This window comes from Pseudopipra pipra, chromosome 19 (genome assembly GCF_036250125.1).
Source record: "Pseudopipra pipra isolate bDixPip1 chromosome 19, bDixPip1.hap1, whole genome shotgun sequence".
NCBI lineage: Eukaryota > Metazoa > Chordata > Aves > Passeriformes > Pipridae > Pseudopipra > Pseudopipra pipra.
This window is the reverse complement of record NC_087567.1, coordinates 7,849,595-7,871,489: the sequence shown is the minus strand read 5'-3', so window position 1 is coordinate 7,871,489 and position 21,895 is coordinate 7,849,595. Positions and strand designations below refer to the sequence as shown.

Below are 21,895 nucleotides of genomic sequence, written 5' to 3'. Positions count from 1 at the left end.
ACTGCCCACGCACGTTTCAAAGGATCGTGACTCGCGTGTGCAGCAGGTGGGACCCAACCGGAGAGGATTCACGGGGGGAGAGAGCGGTAAGTGTTGCCGAGGTGAGGGGATGCTAAACGGGCTGAGATTAATCGAAACCCACCGCCGAGGATCTGCTTCCCCCCCAGCCGACCAGAAGGCAGCAGTGGCAACCACTGCAGTCCGTGTTTGGATTCTGATGGGGGTACCGTGCCCAGATGTAATTGTTCTGACTCAGAAAAAAAATAAAAATTAATCAGCTCGCAAAAGAGGTGACAGCTGTTTCTCTGATTCCATTTCCATCTAATTTGTAGTGTTTACCTAATATCTTAGGTGCATTTCCAAACACAGCTAAGAATACCCTTGTATTTCAGCGACTGGTAAGCGAAAGTGGGTTTAATTTTATGTGACTAACTCTACTGTTTCTTGCTAAACAGCAGGGATACAGATGGAGGTAAAAAAAGAAAAAAAAGGAAAATAGAAAATCTCTGTTCTGGATTGCAGAACACATTGCATAAACTCACACTGGCCATAGCTGTTTGCAGAAAACCTTGCAAAGGCTCTGTAAAGAATAGGATTCAAAAGGAACCATAGAAGATGTTGCCATAGATCTAAAGACAGGCATGTCAGTTAACTGTGGTTCTGAAGAAAGTACTAACCTAGAAAACATTTAAGACATTTAACTAGCCAGCCTGCCAGTGTGGATATCCCTCAGCTCACCATATATGCATTTTTAAGTGACATTCCTTGACTGGCAATATGAAGCACCCCTTCTCCTTCAAGGTAGTCCCAGCTTGAGACATCTCATGGTTTTAGCCCAAGTTTTGTGCCACCTCTACTATAATTTCTAATTCTGCTCATGTTTCTCCCTGTATTTAGGAGTAGCTTACTGCTTGCAAGAGAAAATATGCGTAAAAATACATCACAGCTGCCACAGCACCTTTTACATTTGAGTGTCCTGGATCACTTTACAACCACAAGAAGAGTCCCAGCATCACTATGAAATGGCTGCATTTAGATTTACAGCTGTAGTCACCTGCTATCCAGGGTTGGAATGATCTTTATAGCACAGAAGCATTGTGTGAGTGGCCCATGGCTCTGTAAGGAGTCATGAGTGGACCGTAGAGTCCTGCCTTTTGATGCTCTCCTCATTCCCTGGTGGACATTAAATGCCACAATATACATGTGGATGGTTCTTAAGAACATTTCTACACTCTTTTACTGGCAATTTATGGATCATCCTTCCTGCTCTCCCCCTGTTGCTCTCAGACATGGAATAAAATTTAAAAACCCCCCTATCGTGCTATTTTGCATTTCAATTAAGTACAATGGACCAGATTCCCAGGGGCTAGACTGGGATGTGCTGGCATAGACCCTTATGAACAGAGCAGGTCAGAGCCCAGTCTGCCACTGAGAAGAGCACAGTGCCTGCTCTGCACCATACCCTGCTGGGCACAGAGGCCAGTCCTCAGCCTGGCAATGCAGTTTTGCCTTAGGAGGTGTGGCCAAAAACTGGCAGCTTGTTACATGGACTCCCAACTTTGTGTGGAATCACAGCAAAGATCCAAAGGGACAGAATACTACGCCAATTCCTGTGGTTTTGGCTGAGCAGCTCAGTCCTGGCATCCACCCCCCCAGCAGCTGGATGTTTCCTGGCAGGTTGGCAGCCCAGGGGGACGATTTGCAGCATTCTCTAATTACAATGCTGCTGTCGATGAGTTAATGCCCTCGGGGGAGCTGGGGAGAGCCTGTGCCCGGGCTCCCACTCTGTGTGGAGCTGAAGCACTAAAAGATGTACAGAGAAACACAGCCTCTCTTGATGGCTGAAGTTTAAAACATGGACTCGATTAAAATTCACATCCTGCAGCTCTCAGCTTTATTAATGGTGAAGATAGGAATAAATGTAGGAAAACAAAGTAAACCCAAGTGAAAACTGGAGGGCAAATGGACTTTTTTTAAAAATTGCCAACAGAGCAGGTGGACAGAGTCACGACCTCTTGACAGAAGTACCTGCCAGGTGCATGATGTACCAAAGCAGTGGGGCTGGTTTTCACACTGAATATGGCATGTGAGGGATGAGTCAAGAGACACAACCCAGCCCTCTGCAGTCAGGGAGCCACCAGCTCAGCTCCTTTCTGTGACCTGTTCTCTGCAATAGCACAGAAAGAACTAAAGAGGTACCTGTTTAGTTCTGCTGTAGCATCACCTAGGAAATACCCTTGGAAAAGGCATCACGAGGAATAGGAGCTGTGTTTCTCTGCAGAAAAGATTGGATTTTGAGGATTCTTTGAGGACCTCTACTCAATTCAGGGTCATAAAAATGTCAGTCCTTTATGCTGGTAAAACCCCTTTCTACTTAAAGCAATGGAAGAAGCAGAGTACACAGTGTTCAGTGTGTTGGTTTGAGAAATCTAAACTTAAGGAAAGCATCTGAAATTTTGGCATTCTGTGGGCCTGAAACATGTTCAAGGGATAATTTCAAGTGCCTTCCCAAATTAAGGATTCTCTCTCTCTCTCTGCTAAGGCCTCAGTTCACTCCTGCAGCAGGGGTTATCTCTGAAATGCTCAACAGCAGTGTCTTCATGACTAAAGGAGCATAAGGCTCAGGGGAAAAAAAAAGAACAATGGAAGGAGAAAGAAATGCAATCTAAATTCATTTTAACTCCAGTATACTATTATTAGTTAAAACTCCCAAGGTAACCTCTATTTCCACAGATATGTAGGTTTTCCATTTCAGTAGGACTAGCAAGGACTGTGAAGCTCCAAGTGATGACCAGGAAGCCCAGCTGTGTGCATCACATTGAAGCAGACCCTTAATACTTCCATTTCTGTGACCTTTCCCCATGCCTATAGATGGGTATGATCCACCAGAGAGAACTGATTAATGATCCTACCTGATCCCCATTTTTTTTTCCTTGCAAAATTATTCCTCAGCAAATCCAGGTGGTGCAAAGGAGCCCGATGAGAAGAATGACCTGGTTCTGAGTGTGGATGTCAGAGGACGTATCCTGCATGTCTGGGAAACTGCAAATGAAGCAGATGTTTGTCATTATTGCCCACTATTTAAGTACCAGCATTTCTTCTGCACTAACCACTCTCTGCAAGCAGCAATCATGCATCACCCTCTCCTCTTCTAATGGCTACTCAGGCGTGTAATAAGTTGAATTTCATCTTGCTAATGAATCTTATTTTAGTTGTTGGGCATGACAGGGCATTTCTCTGTTAAAAAGTGAGTGGAGACATCTGGCTTTGGCGGGGTGACTAAAATCAGCTGTGTTTAACCAGTGTCTCTCCTGTTTCACCTTCAGTTGCTGACACCAGACCCTGCCACGCTTGCAGACTCAGACAGGAAAGCAGACTGCAGAAGTCACCCTCTACACCTGCCCTATTTTGCCTTAGACAACTTTATATCCCATGGTGTAAAATGCTTCAGGTATTCCTTATGTCACCTGAACAGTGTCAATGCTGTATCACCCACTAAACCTGTGAGCACATGGGAGATATTCCCATTATTCTGCAGGCTCCACAGCAGACAGCATTCCTGCCAGCCAAGCAAGCACCGAGTTCAGCTCTTTCCTGACCACTTGTCCTGACTCTGCACTCATGCAGAGAGGCATGAGACTGCTCTGACTCAGCACCTGACACAGTTTGCAGGGTGGGTGCCTGTTACTGCACCAGCTAAAGGACTGGGAATCAGCCCTGTAATGCAGGGCCACTGCTGAGAGACTGCTGCTGTTTCATCCCCCCTGTAATGGCTTTCTTCCTTCAGGATGAGTTATTGCACTCCTATTTTTGGCTGGGCTTCCTTTGGAAAGCTGGCACAGAAATATTGTTTGGCAGACACAGGCCTGCCCCAGAAATCTACTGTTTTTGGGGTTGTTTGCTTTTAACTAATTCATTATGCTGCTGTACTGCAACGTATATCACCTGTTTTCCCCTCCAGCACAGAGTGTTTATTAGACAACTACACTCAGGAAGCTTCCCCAAGACAAACACTCAATCCTCAGTCTCCTTGGAAAGCCTGGCAGTCCTTATTGCCAAGGACTAGAAAGCAAAAGCAGCTCAAGTACAGTAATGCACACAATTATTAACAATAATATTTTGCTTATTAGTGAAAACTTGTGCTAACATCAGTGCTTCCATGTGGATTCATCCCTGAAGTAACAGGAGCTCATTACAGGGAGATTTTTCAGATCAAGCCTGGATTTTGCTGGCTTCTCTCTCTCTTGCTTCTCTAATGTGATTGTTCTCCATGACCCTGATATATGACAGTCATTTTAATGCTGGTAACTACTCTTTCGACTGCAGAAGGCAATGAATGCCAAAGATATTTAAAGATATCACCAGTCAGCCCTGACTCTGCAGCCATGAAGCAGTTCATGTTCCTTAAGAGCCAATTCCACCAATTTTGTGTTGGTGTACACTGGTTCAGCAGAGAGACCTGGTGGAGTCCCCTTGGCATTGCTCATTCCCATAACGGGTTACTGCAGATATTATTTACTGAGCTCAAAACAACCCTGAAGTGCCTGTCAGTTCAGCTGCAAACTGGGGGAAAAACACTCTTCACAAATACTGGAAAAGCATTAGAATTTCATCTCTGCTAGCTGTTCTACAGACTGCTGTAAGTATGTTATTATGTTCCCAAGCTTAGTCTGACTGAAAGGAGCCTGCTGCAGCAGGGGGATGGTGACATAAAGATGTGGTAATACTAAAGATCACACAGGTCAAAGCCCACCCCACAGCAGAGCACCCACTAATCTTAGAGAGGAGCTCCTGTGCTGAAAGAGATGCAATGGAAAGCAGCATTTGCACCCTCTCCTGTCTCAAGTGCAGGGTCTGGCAGTGCAGGGTGAGCTCCATCCTCCTGCACTTCCAGGGGAAGCTGCTCTTGAGGACCCTGGAGAATCACCACTGTGGTGGGAGCCAAACACTGGAGTTCTGAGCCTGCCAAAAACCACATTTCCAGGCCTCCTATATAATCATAAAATTAAAACTGTTCCATGAAGACAACCTGTGTGTGCAGTGAGGTCACACCACCCCTGCTGCAAAACAGCTGTGCCTCCCTGTGGGCACAGCCATGGTCAGGAAACTGCACAACAGGACATCACAGAGATCACTGGTCCATCAGCTTTCTGCCTATCCCAATAAATAATTCACTGAAGAGCATTCTAGACCAGAAGTTATACTCTTAATGAAACAGAAAACCCCACTCTTTTTTTGCCTGTGTAGCCCCTCTGTGGGGTGGCCCCAGTTCTGCCCAGATTTTGTGGTTTCTGCTGCAGCTCAGCCCAATGGTGGCAGAAAATCAACTTTGGGAATTAAGGAGCTGATGCATCACTCCAGCCTCTGATGCTGCATCACAGCCCAAGCCCAGGCAGAGTGCTCAGTGCTGACTTTGTTGTCATCTTCCATATCAAATTCTGCTCCGGGTCACCCAGAGGAGCCCAGATCAGCACAGACAGATGAAGAACAGAAATGCTGCTAAATAATTTCCCCAAATCTCATGATTTGCCCTCAGTTTTAAAAACATGCCTTGTAACACTGGCCAATAAAGAGCTGCACAAGAAAACAGAGCTTTAATCTTCGTAGTGGATCCTGGATTTGTGGGAGTTTTGAGTAAATCTGTTTAGATGGTTAAGAAAAGCCTACAGCCAACCATCTGGGCTCGTGTTGCTTCTCACTGTTTGTTGACATCAGCAGTCCTTAAAATGTTCCCAGTAAAGCATAATTTTTTTTATTTTTCACACCTGGGTAATTAAAACAGGTATGCACCGAACACTGGGACCCATTTTTAAAAGATATCATTTTCTCAACCCATAAATGTAATTTGCTATCAAATTAAGTATTTCCACACCCCATTTCTCCAGCACTTCAGCATCTTAATTTGAAATACAGTTGATAGACATTACTATTTTCAAGCAGCAGCCAGGTTTGGATGCAATTCTGCACTAAGTACTTGCCTTTTCCTTATGCACCTCAGTGCTTTATTGCCTTGGTATGCAGCAGAGACAGTGAGAAATGGAAGAAAAAGCAATAAGAAGGGGAAAGGTGCCTCATAAAATGGAGAGGGGAGGGCAGGAAGATATGATTTGTTTTACAAGACAGTCACCACTCTAAGCCTTTCTCGGTAGAAATGCCTGTTGTCTGAAACTTGATTTTCAGTGCAGCATTTTGAAAAGAAGCTTGGAAATAAGACATGATCCTTACAGCAAAACCATCACCTTAAAAAACTATCCCAACTTAGAATTCTGCACAACTTGGATACCTTGACTTCATTCACAGGTACCAGCTGAGGACCAAACACTCAATACAGGAGTATAACAAAAGAAATCATTTTCTCACCAAATTCCAAGCAATATACTTATCTAGCATATCTTAATCAGATAAATTCTCCTGGAGACCAAAGTTAACGATTTAGGTGAAAAGGGCTACCAAGACTGAGTTTTAAGAGCTGATTTTCCTTTTTGGAGTGCAGGATAAAGAAGCACTTGTTGTTATAGTGACTTCTCTCCAGTGATCAAATCCCAACATGCAGCTGAAATTCAAAAATTTTCTTTCTCTGCTTTAGCAGATTGCAGTCCAACTAGACCTGTAGCTTAATGCATTTTTTTTTCAAAGCACTAACTTCATTATATTTATTTATAGTTGTGGTGGAACAGTAACAAGTCACTCTATAATTCATGGATCACTCATGTAATAGGGACCATTAGCTGTCACATCAGTGCAGATGAAGTGAGCTTTGACCTGTGAATTACTGTCACAATAAACTCAACTCCTGCAGATACCAATGTTATTCTTGTGGTTATAGTGTATGTTAATTTGAAATAAGTACTTTAGCGAGGAACCTGAGAAATTAAAAAGAGTCTATCTGCTACCAATCTTTGGTCTTAGAGAGCTGTACCTCTAATAAACCTATTTGAATATGCAGAAAGTAATGAGCTGCCCAACAAGGAGAACTGGGGAGTAACAGCAAAGGGAAGGACAAATCCTTGCTTGGCAGATGATTTACTGTCAAATATATATTCATGACAAAGGAGCATGAATGCAAACTACATTTTTGTCACTAGTAAAGAAACCTGGAAAACAAAAAAGGACAAAGAAAATGTAAAGAATAATTGAAGATAATGATGGTAATTTGTTTCCCTATTCTGAGATAATTGATCCACACTGAAGACGTAATTACAGTACATTAAAGAGATTAAACATAAGGTCTGAGGCACAGAGTGAAGACAAGCATGAGCTGAGATACCGCAATTATGACATTTTGGGAGTCATAATATTTTGATGTTGGCCTTTCAAAATTCAGGGACAACGGCAACACAGTGAGTATCATTTCAGTCGTCAAATGCCTGCTATTCCTCTCCCTTTTCCTGTTTCTCCAGGCTGCAGTCTCTGACAGAGTGCCTGCTGCCAGCGAGCAGCCAGTGAAATGATGTGACAGTCCATTTGGTTAGGGACGGCACTTCTGTGCTCAGGGTGTCTTCTTTTGATCACTAATCACACTTCAGAAAAGGCAATTCATTTACTCGAGAGGCTTCTAAACCTTCAAGTCTCTGCCTGTTTGTTTCCAGACCTCTTTGTTCCCTCCAGATGATCCCTTTCCTTACCCCTTATTGATGCACTACCTGTGGTGATGTGCAGTTTTGGGCTGTCAGTGTTCCACCTGTCACGTAGGGCAGGATGTGACACACAGGGCTGGGCTGTGGCAGCAGCCAGCAGACTTCAGCCTTCATTATCCTCTTTTGTTAGCAGCCCTGGAAGAGCTCCTGGAACAGGGAAGCCCCCCATCCTGCCTAGAATGGCTCTGGGTATTCATTGTTCATGCACTGCAGATAGTGCAATGACAAGAGCTTTAACTATTTAGAATACACCTTCCCCTGCTGTCAGTCAAGCAGCTCCTTAGGAAGGATGAAAGGAATGACTCAAACATAGAAACTGAAATCTTAGGGAGGGAGGGAGGAAGACTCTAATGAATAAATACCAGCTATTTGCTATTAATTCTATTATTCTGTGTTAGTGCAGTTTTTCTGTGAAAGACAACCTCTATTCACTTTGTTGAATAAAGAACACAGAATGCCAGTTACAGAACATGCCTGGGTTTGTTCATTTGGTATCATTTCTGGGGTGGTATCTATATGATACCCTGATGAAGTTCCTTATCCCTTATCTATTAACCAGCCTTTAAGTATGTCAAAGTGGAAGTTATTCTTTTTCTGAGCATGAACTTTTCTGACCAACAAGTTCCAAAAGAAGGGTGCAGGCTGGAAGGAAATAACACAACTGCTCAGGAAATGAAAGTAAAGTCTGGCAGGTCTCCCACAACCAGCACAGATTTGGATCCTGCCAAGCATTTCAGAAGAGACCAAAAATATTAAACCACAAATAAAGCACAAAGAGATTTAAACGTATTCAACCTACACCCAACACTGACAAGTTCAAGGAAGAGGCGAAAGCTTTGGTCAATAATCCAAATGTTGCAGGAGAAACCACGAAACAAACCAACCAGCCTTAAATTTCTGGATTTGCCACTGCCCAGGGGATAATTTGGCCCATGAACTAAATTGTCTTAGTAAAGCTTTGATCAGTGGCTTTGCTGATCACCTTGAAGTCAACTTTCATTTCTTTCCATCAGCTGGCACGTGCACTGAGTGTGCCCTCCAATGCTGTTAATCTTGATTCCAGTTTCCTCTGTTGCTGCCTTGGGGGAGAGCGATAAGAAAGGAGCAGGGAAGGAAGTTTTAAGCTCCTTTGTGACTCTGTGTTTGGGCATTTGCAGGTCACCTGATCTCCCCAGGCTTTGCTCACACTCTGCTGTTTATGCTCCCTCAAGGCACCGGGCAGGGAGTCCACCATCCATGGTGTGCTCCAGCCTAATTAAAGCCTGCTCAGGAAAGCCCTCCTACCACAGAGAAGGGCTGGGAATAGAGGCAGACCCAATGATACACAAATATTCAGCTTCTTGCTAAATTTTATCCTCAGGAAGCTGTTACTAAGCTGCTGAAACCAAACAGCCTTAAAAGAGCTTTCAAAAGATGAAAGGGTATTGGTACTAATGAGAGCAGACAAATAAGTAATAAAAATACAGCTAAAAAAGAAGCTGAAAATTTGCTTGAGGAGATGGGAGAATCAACTAAATTAAAACCCCGTTCTGCTGTTATATTTCCTACAGAGACAGTACAATAACAATGGTTTAGGATCAATTTTGCCTCCAAACAGATAATCAAGTTGCAGTGGTTTCTGCTACAGCTCGTTCAAATATTTCGTTCCTCCCCTGCCTCACTTAACCTAAAGATAGCTGAAACTCCCCCAAATTCTCTTTTGTTAGCTAAGAGTTCCCTAAAAGCTATTGAAAAGTCACAATGTTATAAAAACCAATTTGTTAAAAGCAAAGGTTCAGTCCATTGCTCAAGAGAGTGAAAATGTTGCACTTAAGGGAAGAAAACACAGTCGTGAAATAGATTAATGGAACAAAGTAATGAAGGCAAGAAACAGCCCAGAACAAAAGGCCAAATGCTTCATATTAGACAGGAGGAGAGAGAAAACTGTAAGGTCATATATAATCTGGTCAGCTGAAAATTGTAAGCAGATGCATAAGTGAAAGCCCAGTGAACAGTATCTTAAAAAGTAGCTGCCAGAACTGTAAAAGAAAAGCTTTTTCATGAGCAATGCAATTCAAGAAATCCATTTGCCAGGCTTTGTGTTCTGTGCCCCTCCCCAGGTCCCTGCCATGGCCACTATGGCCAGCTGGGCAGTTTGGTGGCCCCCAGAACTCCCAAGATTTGGTGTTCTGCTGCTGGTTTGGATTTCACCCAACATTCAGTCCTGCTGACTCTCTAGGACAGGGGCTGCCTTTCAGTGCCTCAAGCAATGGGCAACAACCTGGCTGAGCTCTGTGTCACCACATTATGATTATTAAATCATGCTAAGAATGGAAGAACTCGGGGTTCATGCTTGGACAGCCTTCAGCTTTGTTTCCAGAAATGCAAATCTAAGCTCAAGAACCAAAGGGAAAGAAGCAGAGGTGGGAATTTCCTCCCCCTTTTCTCCTTGCCTTGCTCCAGAAGCTGCAGTACTGATGGTGAAGGTGCTGGTGAGAACTACCTGAGCACAAATAACGTTGTTTTCGTTCTCAGCAATGTCAAGAAATAATTTTACATTGGGGGAAGAATAATCAACATTTGGCTCTTGTTGAGTTTTATATTGCTGTTCTTACTGAACCTTTTCCCCCTTTTTAACCAGAAAGAAAGAAGAATGACTGATCATTGTACTCTATTTCCGAATGGAGGCACAAACTAGATTTTCTTGTCAACAAGAAAATATTGTACCATTTCTTTTGGAGAGATCTCTGGCCCTTTGATTTTTATTTTTTAGGGAGAGATAAAATTCTAGGGGTACTATGTAAGTAGTGAAATGGCTTCTTTTTGAAATTCTGGAGAAGAAAACCCCCCTTTTGATATAAGGCATGCATTGCATCTCTTTTCACCTCTCTGCTAGCAGAGCTTATTCTAGTTAACTGGCTGAAAGCTGTGGAAAGATCCATTAGAATTTTGACAATATTATTTATCATTGCTGTTCAACCAATCTGGGCAATATCTGTGTCTTTCAATTATGTGAAGAAAGTTCAAACAGAGATGGTACAAAATATTTTACGGTGTATGGGCGCAATCTCAGAGCCAAGGAGACAAAAAGGGAATCCTGCTGGCAGATGTCACTGCTACCTGTCCTCAAATGTGAGAACAAAAGTGAGAGCAACACATATGTTCAGTACTTCATCAGGACACAAGTGGATCCTTTGCCAGTGATCCTGAGGGGCTTTATGGCAGAGGAATGTGGGGGTGCTTCTCTCCCTCCCTCCCATTTTTACAGTTTTAACAATCTGCACAATATCTTCCTCAGCATGAAATAGGATGTTTACAGATCAAACTGAGGCCAGATGTGGGTGAAGAGATTGAGCACAGGTACCACCTGCAGGAATGTAGTGCTTGAACTCGCCCTTATAACACTTAAGGATTTTCTTACTAATAAATTAGGAAACAACAGTTTTGCTTCCCTGCCTGCCAGACCTGTCTCCATCTTGTGTGCACTGAGCAGTTTGATCTAAATCACCCTAAAGACCCACAAATCAGGCTTTGCAATGTATTATAATTAAAATTCCTGGCTCTTAGCAGCACTCTCCTTTCTATAGATCCTGGTTTAAACCAATCTTAGCGTCAAAGATATTTGATCAAGTCTGTCGTACAAAATTTCAGGATGTCTTTTTTTTTTTTCATAATAAGACAAAGAAGATATTAGAGAGAGACACACTCATCTTTGGAGGATGAAATCTCCAACCCTTTAAAACAAACACCCAAAAGAAACTGTATTTCTGGCTCCTGCCTGATGCTTTCCTGCTCTCTCCTCAGTCCCCTCCACCAGCCAGCAAGCACAGATGCTCACTATCATCTCCTAATTAAAGCCCTGAGGCAGGAAAGCAGTTACTGTGTGCTATAAACCACCCTGAAAAGCATTTAAATACGTGTTTAAACTTCAGCATGCATTCAAGAACCCTTCTTAACAGGGGTGATTCCTTGAACTGGAGTGTTGAGCTCCAGCCCCTTCCATGCCTCCTCAGCCCATTTAAAAAGGAGCTAACAAGAGAAGATGGTTATTGCCAGTGGTGACAGGACTGGATAACCCTCTTGTTAGAACCACACTGAACAGAGAGGGGTTGTTGATAAGCCTCAGCTTGCAAAAACACAGAATGACTCTGCCTACTTGGGCTGTCTCATCTCTAGAAAGAATTTCCTCTACCTGTTTCATTCATCTGAAGCCCAAATTAGTACCTTTTTCTTCCATTCCAAAGCAATCCTGCAGAATGCACTGAGATCTGCTGCTGAGAGCTCTTAAAATACTTCTTAGAAAAAAATAAAACCGAGCCAATTGCTTTGTGTATCTGCAAGTAGGCCACTAATTAATCCAAAAATATTTATTCTCAGGTCAGGTCCGTATTACTCTCTGCTTTGTGATAAATGCAAGTTCATATTCAAAGGCAATGTTTACATTCATCACATGAGCTAAGCTTGTCTGCAGTAATTAACAGTTATTCAGATGCTGCCCATTATTACTCCAAATAATATTTTTTTCTTTACCATTAGCTAGCTAGGTCAGTGAACACAAGGGCAACGTGTATCTTAATATTCCCAGGAAAGCAGAGATTAGTTCCAACACTCAAAAAACCCTAAATCACTGTGCACTGTCAGTTGCACTACAGATTCCCAAATGTAACAAAGAAGGAAAAGTCATAATATATAAACACACACAAACAAGGTAATTGCTTCCCCTTCCCTTTCTCCCTCCACTTCAGAGAGATCACAGAGAAGAATTATAACAATTTTTTAAATTCTGTCAAATGAAGCCAGTTTTGCTTCCAAGAATCAACTCTGTGCTGCTGCTTTAACATTAATCTAAAGGATTATTTGGATGAGTGAGAATTGTCTTGGAGTGTCAGGGCAGCCATGCTCTGAGTAGAAGAGGTTGTAGTCAAGGTTCACCATGACTTTGACACTCAGATGATGTGATGGCTTGAATTTCACGTGGATTAAAGAAAGGGGAAAACACCCCAGAAGTTCAGCACATCCCTATTCTCATCCAAGAGTTCCCAGAAAGGATATAAGCACCTAAGCTGTGCTCAGGGCCCTGACTTTCCACAGCCATCTCTGGGATGTTAAGTGTCAATAAAAGTTCAAGAGCCTAAAATCTCTTTGTACAGGCAATGTGGGAGACACTCCTTCTTGTTCTGCTATGGACTGTTCAGTTCTTTTCCTCAACTGGAAAAAAAACCCCACCCAAATCAGCCACAAGTTTGTGCAAAAGGGAAAAATCAACAAGTTTGATTACATTTCCTCCTGTATTAAGGAATTCCTCCATCCTTCAGGATGGCATACATGTAGCTTCTTCAGGCAGAGGTTTTGTGTTACTCTTGGGTCAGGACACACCGTAGGACTAAAATGCAGCTTTCAGTCCTCTCCTCACATCTGTTGTGACACTACAGCCCTTCTTTCCCAAGACACAGCTGCCACATCCTGTTCCACTTAAACTCTTGTACTCAATAGAAGCAAAGGTCATTCAGGAAAAACTCCACTGTCTATGCTTTTACCTTCAGTGTGGGATTTTCCAGGAATTGGATGGGAAACTTTTTATCCTAGAACAGCAAGACTGTCCTGATGTTACCTAAAATCAGGCAACATGGTGTTTGTTACAAGCACCTTGTAAGGAACATGGAAAATAAACTGCCTCAATATAACTTGATCTATTTTTCTAATAACTCTGCTAATGAATATTTTATTTTCTCTAGTGCTGGACTTAATTTCCTTGGAAGACAATTGTCATTACATTAAGGAACAAACATGTTCACTAGAGCTGAGGAGTGCAATAATTGATTTTTCAACTTGGTGGATGAATTAAGAAATCGTTATTTTTATGTTCCAAGTCACACCCAAAAGACCTGGTGTGGGCTCTGAAATCCTTCACTTGGAAAGACCAATTTTGATGTTTTCTAATTTTCCAGGTAATTTTTTCTTTAGTAAATTTGGATCAATATCTGCCTGCTGTAGTCGACACTGCTTTTCCAACACGGGTTTAAGTGTTTGTTGCTCTCCCAGCTCTGAACAGCTGGGAAGGCCTGACAGGGCAAGCTGCTCTCCCAGAGGGCAAAGCTATTACTGATGTCTTTGAAATCATCTCTATCAGTTATATTATCTCCCTGGACATCCTACATGGCCAATGAATAAGGCATGTTTTAATTTAGGTGGGCTAAAGCATGGTTCAGAAATCCATGCTTGATTCCTGGATGTGTAAATCTAGACTGAGGATTTTAGCACCACTCACTTATTTTGATCTCATGATTGAATGATCTCCTGATTAAAAAATGTGAGTTCTAATCTTTCTGAGCCTCCAGTTCTCCATATGTGAAAGCAGAATATTCCATGCAGCTTTGCAAGGAACTTTGATGTCTTCAGATGAAGAGCAATGAGCATTAATATGAGTCTATTGCCAGCATAAAATTACTGCTATATCCTCTCTAGCCCTTGAGCTGTGTTAAAGGCAATGACACTTGATTCATTTGATGTAGCTATGTAAGAATGATCATATAGACACAATTAAAAACATAGTTTTTATCAATTATGCAGTAGCATCTCATCTGTACTCTACTAATTAGAAAGGGGAAGAAAAAAGTTACCGGCTGAAAATTAATTATGACAACATTTCTCTACTGTTTAGAACTTAGTTATAAGAATTAAATATTTATATCATTATGGTTTCCATTATGCATCCTAATGTGATTGCCTGAGCAAAAACACTGCAAGGTGCTCCAACACTCACCAAGTTTAGAATTTGGATTCTCCCATGAGCTGATAATGCTGACAAGGTTGTATCTAAATTTGTCTTCAGACAAGAATCTTCTCTCCACATTCAAGCTTGCAACTCATTTCCAGCTGCTGATGTGTCACACTGATCTCAGCAAATGACTCTCTACTCTATTAAAGAGTGGTATGAAAAGGTAAAAGGCACTGAAATGGTTCCAAATCTAAGTTATGGATCATGGGCCAAATCCAGGTCTTTTCTAGAGTCCTCCCTCAGAGCTGGATGAATGTTATGGCATTGCAAAACCAAAGACTTATTATGTTTAAGAGAATGAAGTTACATTTTTTGAGAGTTTTTCACCCATCTTGTACTGTTTTTTGTTTTTTTTTTTTTGACTCCCCTTCTGGATTTTATTTGCCTGGATCTTTATTTCTTCATTTAATCTCCTTGTGTTTCTAACACAACTTTAAAACCTCATCAGAACAAGGCTGTTCATCTTCCACGTGCACATCCAGCCCCGAGTGCTCATGTAAAGCAGGTTCAGCCCCACAGCTCAAGACTGGCAAAAATTGATGATTGTTATTCAGTGCAGGAAAGCTTTGCTCTTTGCAGGTAATTGGTAAAAGGTGAAGCCCTGACCCCACTCATTACACAATGGGGTATTGTCTGGCCTTCACCCTGAGGGGTTTTTTAACTGCAAGTTTTATAATAACTATAAACCAAACCTGCCTTATCATTGAATAGGCTCTTCCTCTGCCATTTTTCTTGCAGAATCTGTTGTTCCTCTCTAACTTTCCTTGATTTTTAGTGCTCATCGTTTTATACCCCTGAGTTGAAGCTAATGGGATGTATCCAGTTGTCCCAGCATGTTTGGCTGTAGCAGACAATTTCTGGACTCTACAAGTCATCCCACTGCAGCTCTTTGTGATGAACTCATCACAAGCAGCAAATATACACAGATACAGAGTCTCTCTCTGAAACAAATTTCACTTAAACATTGAGCAGTTTAGGCTGCCAAAAAGGCACTCTAATGTAGAAGTTGAAAGGGAAGGATGATTTAAGAAATTATTTTAGGCTTCAAGAAAATGTAGAAACATATGGTTAGTGTTAAATATTTGTATACGTGGCATAGCAAATAGAGATGTCTCATGGATTTTGAATCAGATAAAGAGAAGGAAAAAACTCACCACTCTGTGTCCCTTCTCAGGCAGAGTTAGAAGCAGATCTTCCCAAGACATGTTTGTCTGAGAGAAGCTTTGATTGAAAAAGAAATAAAATCTCCAAGACCAGCACCAAATTTTAAAGCCAGGTTTTAGAAATTCTCCCCACTCATTGCATTCAACTCCTTTGGCCAAAAGCAGCAGAGCCTTCAAAGGGCTTGGAACAGAAAATTGGAGTCTTTGAAGCTGGACACCATCTCCAGCAAAACCACATCCTTTAAAAGGGAAGGCAACTGATGGAAAGATTTTCAACAGTGAGTCCTTCATGTATGTGAAGTGTTTATGGGCAAAGCTTTTCCCCCAGTGACAGCAGGTCCTTGTATGAGACAGCAATTTAAAGATGATAAGTCTTTAATTTGGAGAATGCTTAGACATTACATCTTTGAGGGGAAAAGTTGGAAAGGTTCTGAAAACAACAGCAGATGGGAAATGAAGCAGGGAAGGTACAGCAATGTGACCCTGTGGAAGCATCAGCTGCTCTTAAAAGGATGCTATTGATACTGTGTAATCAATACTTTGGTTTTGCATGACTTTAGGAAAAATGCCTCCCTCCTCCTGGGAGCACCTGCACCATCAGCCAGCCTTCCCACCACACATCATCCCTGGCTATTGGAAAAGGTGTTTTTTGATCCCAGGTGGAAATGACCAATTGCAAAATCCAAACAGCAAAATCCAAATTTGTCCTCGCTCAGCCCCTTCGTTGTAGTGTAACAATGCCAAGTGTATGGAGGAGTCTTAGCTACAAGGTTAGGAAAATAAAGAAAGTAGGATATAACTGCCCATTAACATCATCATGAAGGTTCCAATCAACAGAGCACTGAAAGTAACAGTTGTAGTTGAGTATCAGACTAAAAAGGATGGGTTTGTGTGTGTGGATGTGCACAGGCACACGAATGCATGGAAAATCCTTTAATTCTCAGTATAGAGCCATTAGGTGCTCAGCAAAAGGAACAGGGAGAAAAATGCAGCACATTAGTGTCACAGAATAAGTCACCTGCCTGTTTGTATGTTTTATTCACTGCTGTTTAACTTCTTCAGAGAGCTGCAGTTGCACATGGAATGATGTAAAGGTTGCTCTGGGTTGACAGGTGCCTTATTAGTGTATGTCATTGTAATATTAGCAGTCATTTTCTTACTGATTTCAAAGGGGATTTTTCTGGCCAAAAGGTCAGGAGGAAAAGGATTGCCTCTTCCCACTATCTTTAAATTGTGTTGACATCTGTTCCCTCACCCATTACAAACAATTGGTCCCATAAAAACACAGAATGGGGAATGTGCTAAAGCAAGAACTGAGAGCGGTGAAAAATGGAATATCAAAGAAATGGAAATGAAATTAGTATTTTGACTGTATTTAGTCAACCCTGAGAAGCAGAGCATCAATGAAGAGTTCAAGAGGAAGCAGAGACATCTTGTGTTTCATGCACATGCTCAGTTTGGTTAGTGGGATTTTCTGGTTACATAAAAATGTGGAGAACAGCCCATCCTCACTCCTTCACTGAGATCAGGGCAGGGGGAGGAGGGAAGAACACTGGGCACGTTTCATGTCACTGATTTTTTGGTGTGAAGTGAGTGGAGCCAGGTCTGCCCTGCTGCTGCACAAGGGCAATGCCCTGCTGGGAGCACGATACCAGGGACACTGCCCACAGCCACATCTACCCAGACTCTCATTTTTTACTAAATGGGACTGTGACATTGCCCAAAGTGCCCTTCATCCCCACCTCCTGTGCTCCAGATATTTGCTAAACCACCCTCTTGTATTTCTAGCCCAAGCAAGTTCTGGTATTACAATATGGAAACGAGTGAATTATCTCTTAAGGCTAATTGTGCTTCTTATTTTTTTTTTTTTAATTGAAAGACTAATGCTACGGATGGCAAAGAATTTATAACTAAGCAGATGCCCATCACCATTTTTTAAGCAGAGCTTCTATTTGAAAAGCAATGAATATTTTCCCTACTATCCCACTTCAACAGATGTTCTGCCTAATCTACATTCACTTTACTCCCTGTCTTACCTTTGACCTTTCTTTTGAAGGTATTCAGAGAAGAGAATGTCAGTATTTATCTACCTGCTGTGCTTCCATCTGCCTATGCAGTGCACGAATAACCACAAATTATAATTCCTTTGTGAAAATTTGAATGACAGAAGCATTTCTAAGGCTTCCTCTACACAGAATGATCAGATGTTATCTCCTTGTCTTGGAGGAATTATGCATCCCATATCTGGACATGCAAACCAGGAACAGCTGCCAAATCTGGATTTGGGTTTCCAGTGTCTCCACTGAGACGTCTTTCTTGGATGCTTTTCCATCACTCCTGTCTTACTCATCTTTCTTGACAGGGAAAATGAAGTAGGAAAGGTCGTACCCCAGACTGCCACGAGGAATGTAGAGCAACATGAAGCTGTTTTAAAGAGATCTCCTTAGGGAAGTGTCCTGAGAATAATCACCTGCAAACCTGTTAAACTCTGTGCAGTTTAAAGACTGAGAAACAGGTCCTTTTCTGATGATTCCAGTAGAACTATATTGAACCACAGAGTGGTTTGGTACCAGCAGTTTTTGCTAAAAATTACAAAGGGAGCTGTCACCTAAATTCAGAATCTTTCTTCAAGGCAGTTGTGCACAGCCTTAAGGGTGTCAGAAGAACCACTTACAAAGTGACAATTTAATACCTTGGACAGAATTCTAGTGAATGGGGTAGAACTGATCAAATGTTGATTTCTCTTTCAAATGCTCAATTCTTTTTTAAATTTGGGCTAATTTAGTGCTCATAAGTGTGCCACACAACAGCGTGGATAAGAACTGCTCTGGCAGAATCCACAACAGTGAAGCACAAACAGTGGATAATCTGATTCTGGTGTATTTGCTAAAGCAAAGAAGCAATTTAATGTACCACTTAGTTGGTCCATGTTACTGGAGAACACGTTCCAGTTCAATTTCTCTCTGAGAGGTGTTTGATTTTGGTTTTACAGGAGGTAACACTCACCTCTGAAACCAAGTGTGCCTTGAAACATCTGCTTGGGGAAACCAAGCTCCTGCAAAAGGAGCGAGTGAGTGAAAAGGGAAAGCCATTCTCTTGTGTTAATGCTCCACAGCACATTTAATGTAAGTATGGCCATCAATCCCTCACCCTGGCCAAATTCCAGGATTGGCAATTAAATCTTCCTGAACATCTACATTACAGTCTAAAGCATATTCCTGGGCACAGTGGGACTGGGCAAAGTTTTACATATCTATTTCTCTCCACTGACTATAAAAAAAAAAGACTCTGGTCTAGTCTGGCTCCCTAAAATGCAGACATCACGTTTTTATGTGCAAATGTTATGATAAATGAATCTCATCCCAAACTCCTGGGAACAGGCAGGAGGGGAATCATGCCCAGTATAATGAAAAGGTTTATCCATAGCTGAGCCCAAACACTGGAGGAGAAAAATCAGATAGGGGAAACCAGGGAAAGAGAAGAAAAGAGTCCAAATTACAGGGAAAAAAACCCAACTTGAGAACTCAGTTGTAATTATCTTGTATCAACATGCAAAAATCTAGTGCTGATTCATTATCTATTTAGAAAAATAGGGAAACATGTACAGTGAACTACGGAATCAATGTTTTGCCCAATTAGAACACAAGTACATTTGCTTTTCATCCAATAGTTGCCTAGTTTTACAGGGAAAAAAGGCAATTGGTGCTAATAAAAGAGCTTGCAAATTGAGAGATAGGTTATCCATTACTTCTGCACTCAATATCACTAAGAGAATTATAGATATTACGCTGAATTTCTTCCTTTAATCCATTAACAATGCAGGTTTTTGGAGAAGCTCATTTGTTAGGCTCAGGCATATCACAGGACCAAAATATTCATGATTCAATTATCTGAAGAGCTCCAGAAGGTCAGGGTGGCTCTGAAAGTGCCACATTAAGGAAAGGAAGTGAGAACCAGCACGTTTCCCATAATTCTGCACACTTTGAGTCTTTTGCATCTATCACAGGTCTGAACTGTGCTGCTCAGTGTCTGGACACACTCTAAAAAGTGTAGGGTTTTCCCTACCATCCTTCAGGGTTGATTTCAGTCTAATTTGCCATTTACTTTACTTCTTTAAACAAAACAGAAAACTCCCTAACTCCTCTAAACTCTCCAGGTTTCACAGTGCTTGAAATCAGCCCTAGAACTGCAAGAACAGGAATCACTTCCCTTTGAAAGCAGTAAATAAAATGCACCCCAGAAATCTCACAATTCAAGAATGCTTATATCTGTATCAAACCAAGAAACATATTTTTAACACCTTGACAGTATTAAAGACTTGAGGGATTTTTAAATACTGGTGTCTAAGGTTGCTTGTGAGATCATCCTGACCGAGATTTGCAGAAAGGGTATCAAAGAGAATATATTAAATCTCTCTGCAGATTAAATGATTATAAAGGCAACTACATGAAAGACAGTATTTCTAATAAGGGAAGAGTGGAAAAGTATGTCGGATATTAGTCATGATTTTTTGAAAATCAGACTTTCATTTCACTTCCTGTCCAATAATTGGTGTTAAGTTATCCTCCTAACTGGACTGAACCCTGAAAACTAAGCACTAAATGGTGGTCCAAGCCCTCAATGGAAGTGCATTAACAATGGTAATTTTGGTCAGGGATGAGCTACATGGCTTCTGTTAATTTGGGGTCTTTTGCTTTTGAAGTTACTAGTTCTGGTGGCTTCAAGGAAAATGAAGCTGAACTGCCTTTCCTGGAAATCGCATGACTTCAGTTCAAAAAGAAATCAAAGCCTCTGCCCAAAAGCCAGCCTGAATTTCTGGAGTAAAGCTAATTAAGAGAACATCCTGATACATGCATGTGTTCTTTGCATATCCTGGTTTCAGGTAGCTCCAGGAAACAACAGCATTCAGTGATTGGGTATTTATGGCCTTTCAATCCTTAGTGATGAGATTCCCTGCCAAGGCATTGGTCTCAGCCTTATCTGTACTGGGCTCTTGGCTCTTCTATAGCCTCAAGCTAATCCCACTCTCCCTGTGCCCATTCCTGGTTTCAGAGAAGGGGCAGAAGAGGATCTTTCTTATTTAGATTGTATGAGAGCAGGCAAAGGCGTTGTTGTTCACTGCATTATGCAGCATCACAAGATACCAACATTTATTAAGGCCGTTCCAGGCACCTTTGGCACAAAAATAAAAACTCTCAGGCAGAGAAGAGTTACTAAAAGCCATGTTTGTGCAACTCTGGTTTGATGTACGAGAAGAAAAGCCTTCTGAGGTTTGCTCAGATGAAAGAACAGAACTGGTCAGAGGATTTCAGCCGCAGCAGCCAGAGAGAAAACACACACAGCTCTTCCAAGCTCATTTCTGTGCCGGCGGCTCAGTCGCACATGAGCTCCCTCCAGCTTTGCTCCTCATCCTCTTAACTCCTGGCTACACCCTGGCAAATCCTGCAACCCAGCCTGACACCTGTGGTACTTCCAGTTCACTGATAGTAGAACACTAAACCTCCTGCCAACAGTGACAATATACCCCAGCAAAGAAGACAGGAGATGAGCTGCTGTCTGAGCTGTCCAGACACACCGAGCTCGAAGCCAACCCCAGCAATCCCAGCTGGAGACGTGGATGTGCACTCCTGATCCACATGTGAATGTTGCCTCTGACTGTCTCCAGAGTCTCTGTAGCTACAGGCAAAGCAGGAGCTATTTCTGTTGCACAGACACCCTATTTCTGACGTGATCACAGCAGCATCTATTAGGCTTTCAAAAGGACACATTTCAAAGCCAAAGTGGGGCAGACCTGGTGCAGTGCTACCTCCCCCCAAAGGTTATGACACCCCTGCAATTTTATTATACTTAGGAGTTTTGACAGAGTAGTGATTTCGGATGAACTGGATTCATTCTGAGAGGGAAGTCAGTTGGAATTATTTTTAGAAAAGAGTCCAGTCCTCAATGTAATAAAGGGAGGGACAAGTAGAAGAGGGTGATGCTCAAATGTTTATGAAATACTCTGTCTTCCCCCTGAAATACACTGTACATGGACAGAAATTCCTGCTAATTCCTGATGTTAAATGATATGATTCAAGCAAGCAGCTGAGAAGTAACACGTAGGATAGCACTGAACAGCCTATTTTGAATAGGAGTGCAGACGTCCCAAAAAAAGCATCCTGTGTGCCCCCAAATTAACACTATTTTGCCTTCTGCACCACTCAAGTTCACTCTTTGCCAGTTTTTCTCCAGCATCAGAAAGCAGATTGCTAGGAGTGCCCAAGGCACCCCTCCTCACGTGGTTATTTCACCTGTACCACACCTGCCCAGGTAGAAAGGACTCGGGTACAACTGCCAAT

The 21,895-nt window shown here is 42.0% G+C and overlaps 1 long non-coding RNA gene across 2 annotated transcripts in view; it reads right to left on the bottom strand.

Moving 5' to 3' along the window:
* Positions 1–21,895, bottom strand: part of LOC135424599 (uncharacterized) — a 266,173-nt gene that overhangs the window by 28,385 nt on the left and 215,893 nt on the right. The window contains exon 2 of one of the 2 annotated variants that reach the window (XR_010435275.1): positions 2,913–3,042. The exons of the other annotated variant lie outside the window; for it this stretch is intronic. This is a non-coding gene — a long non-coding RNA (uncharacterized LOC135424599). The remainder of the gene's footprint in view (positions 1–2,912; positions 3,043–21,895) is intronic. 2 annotated transcript variants of the gene reach the window in all.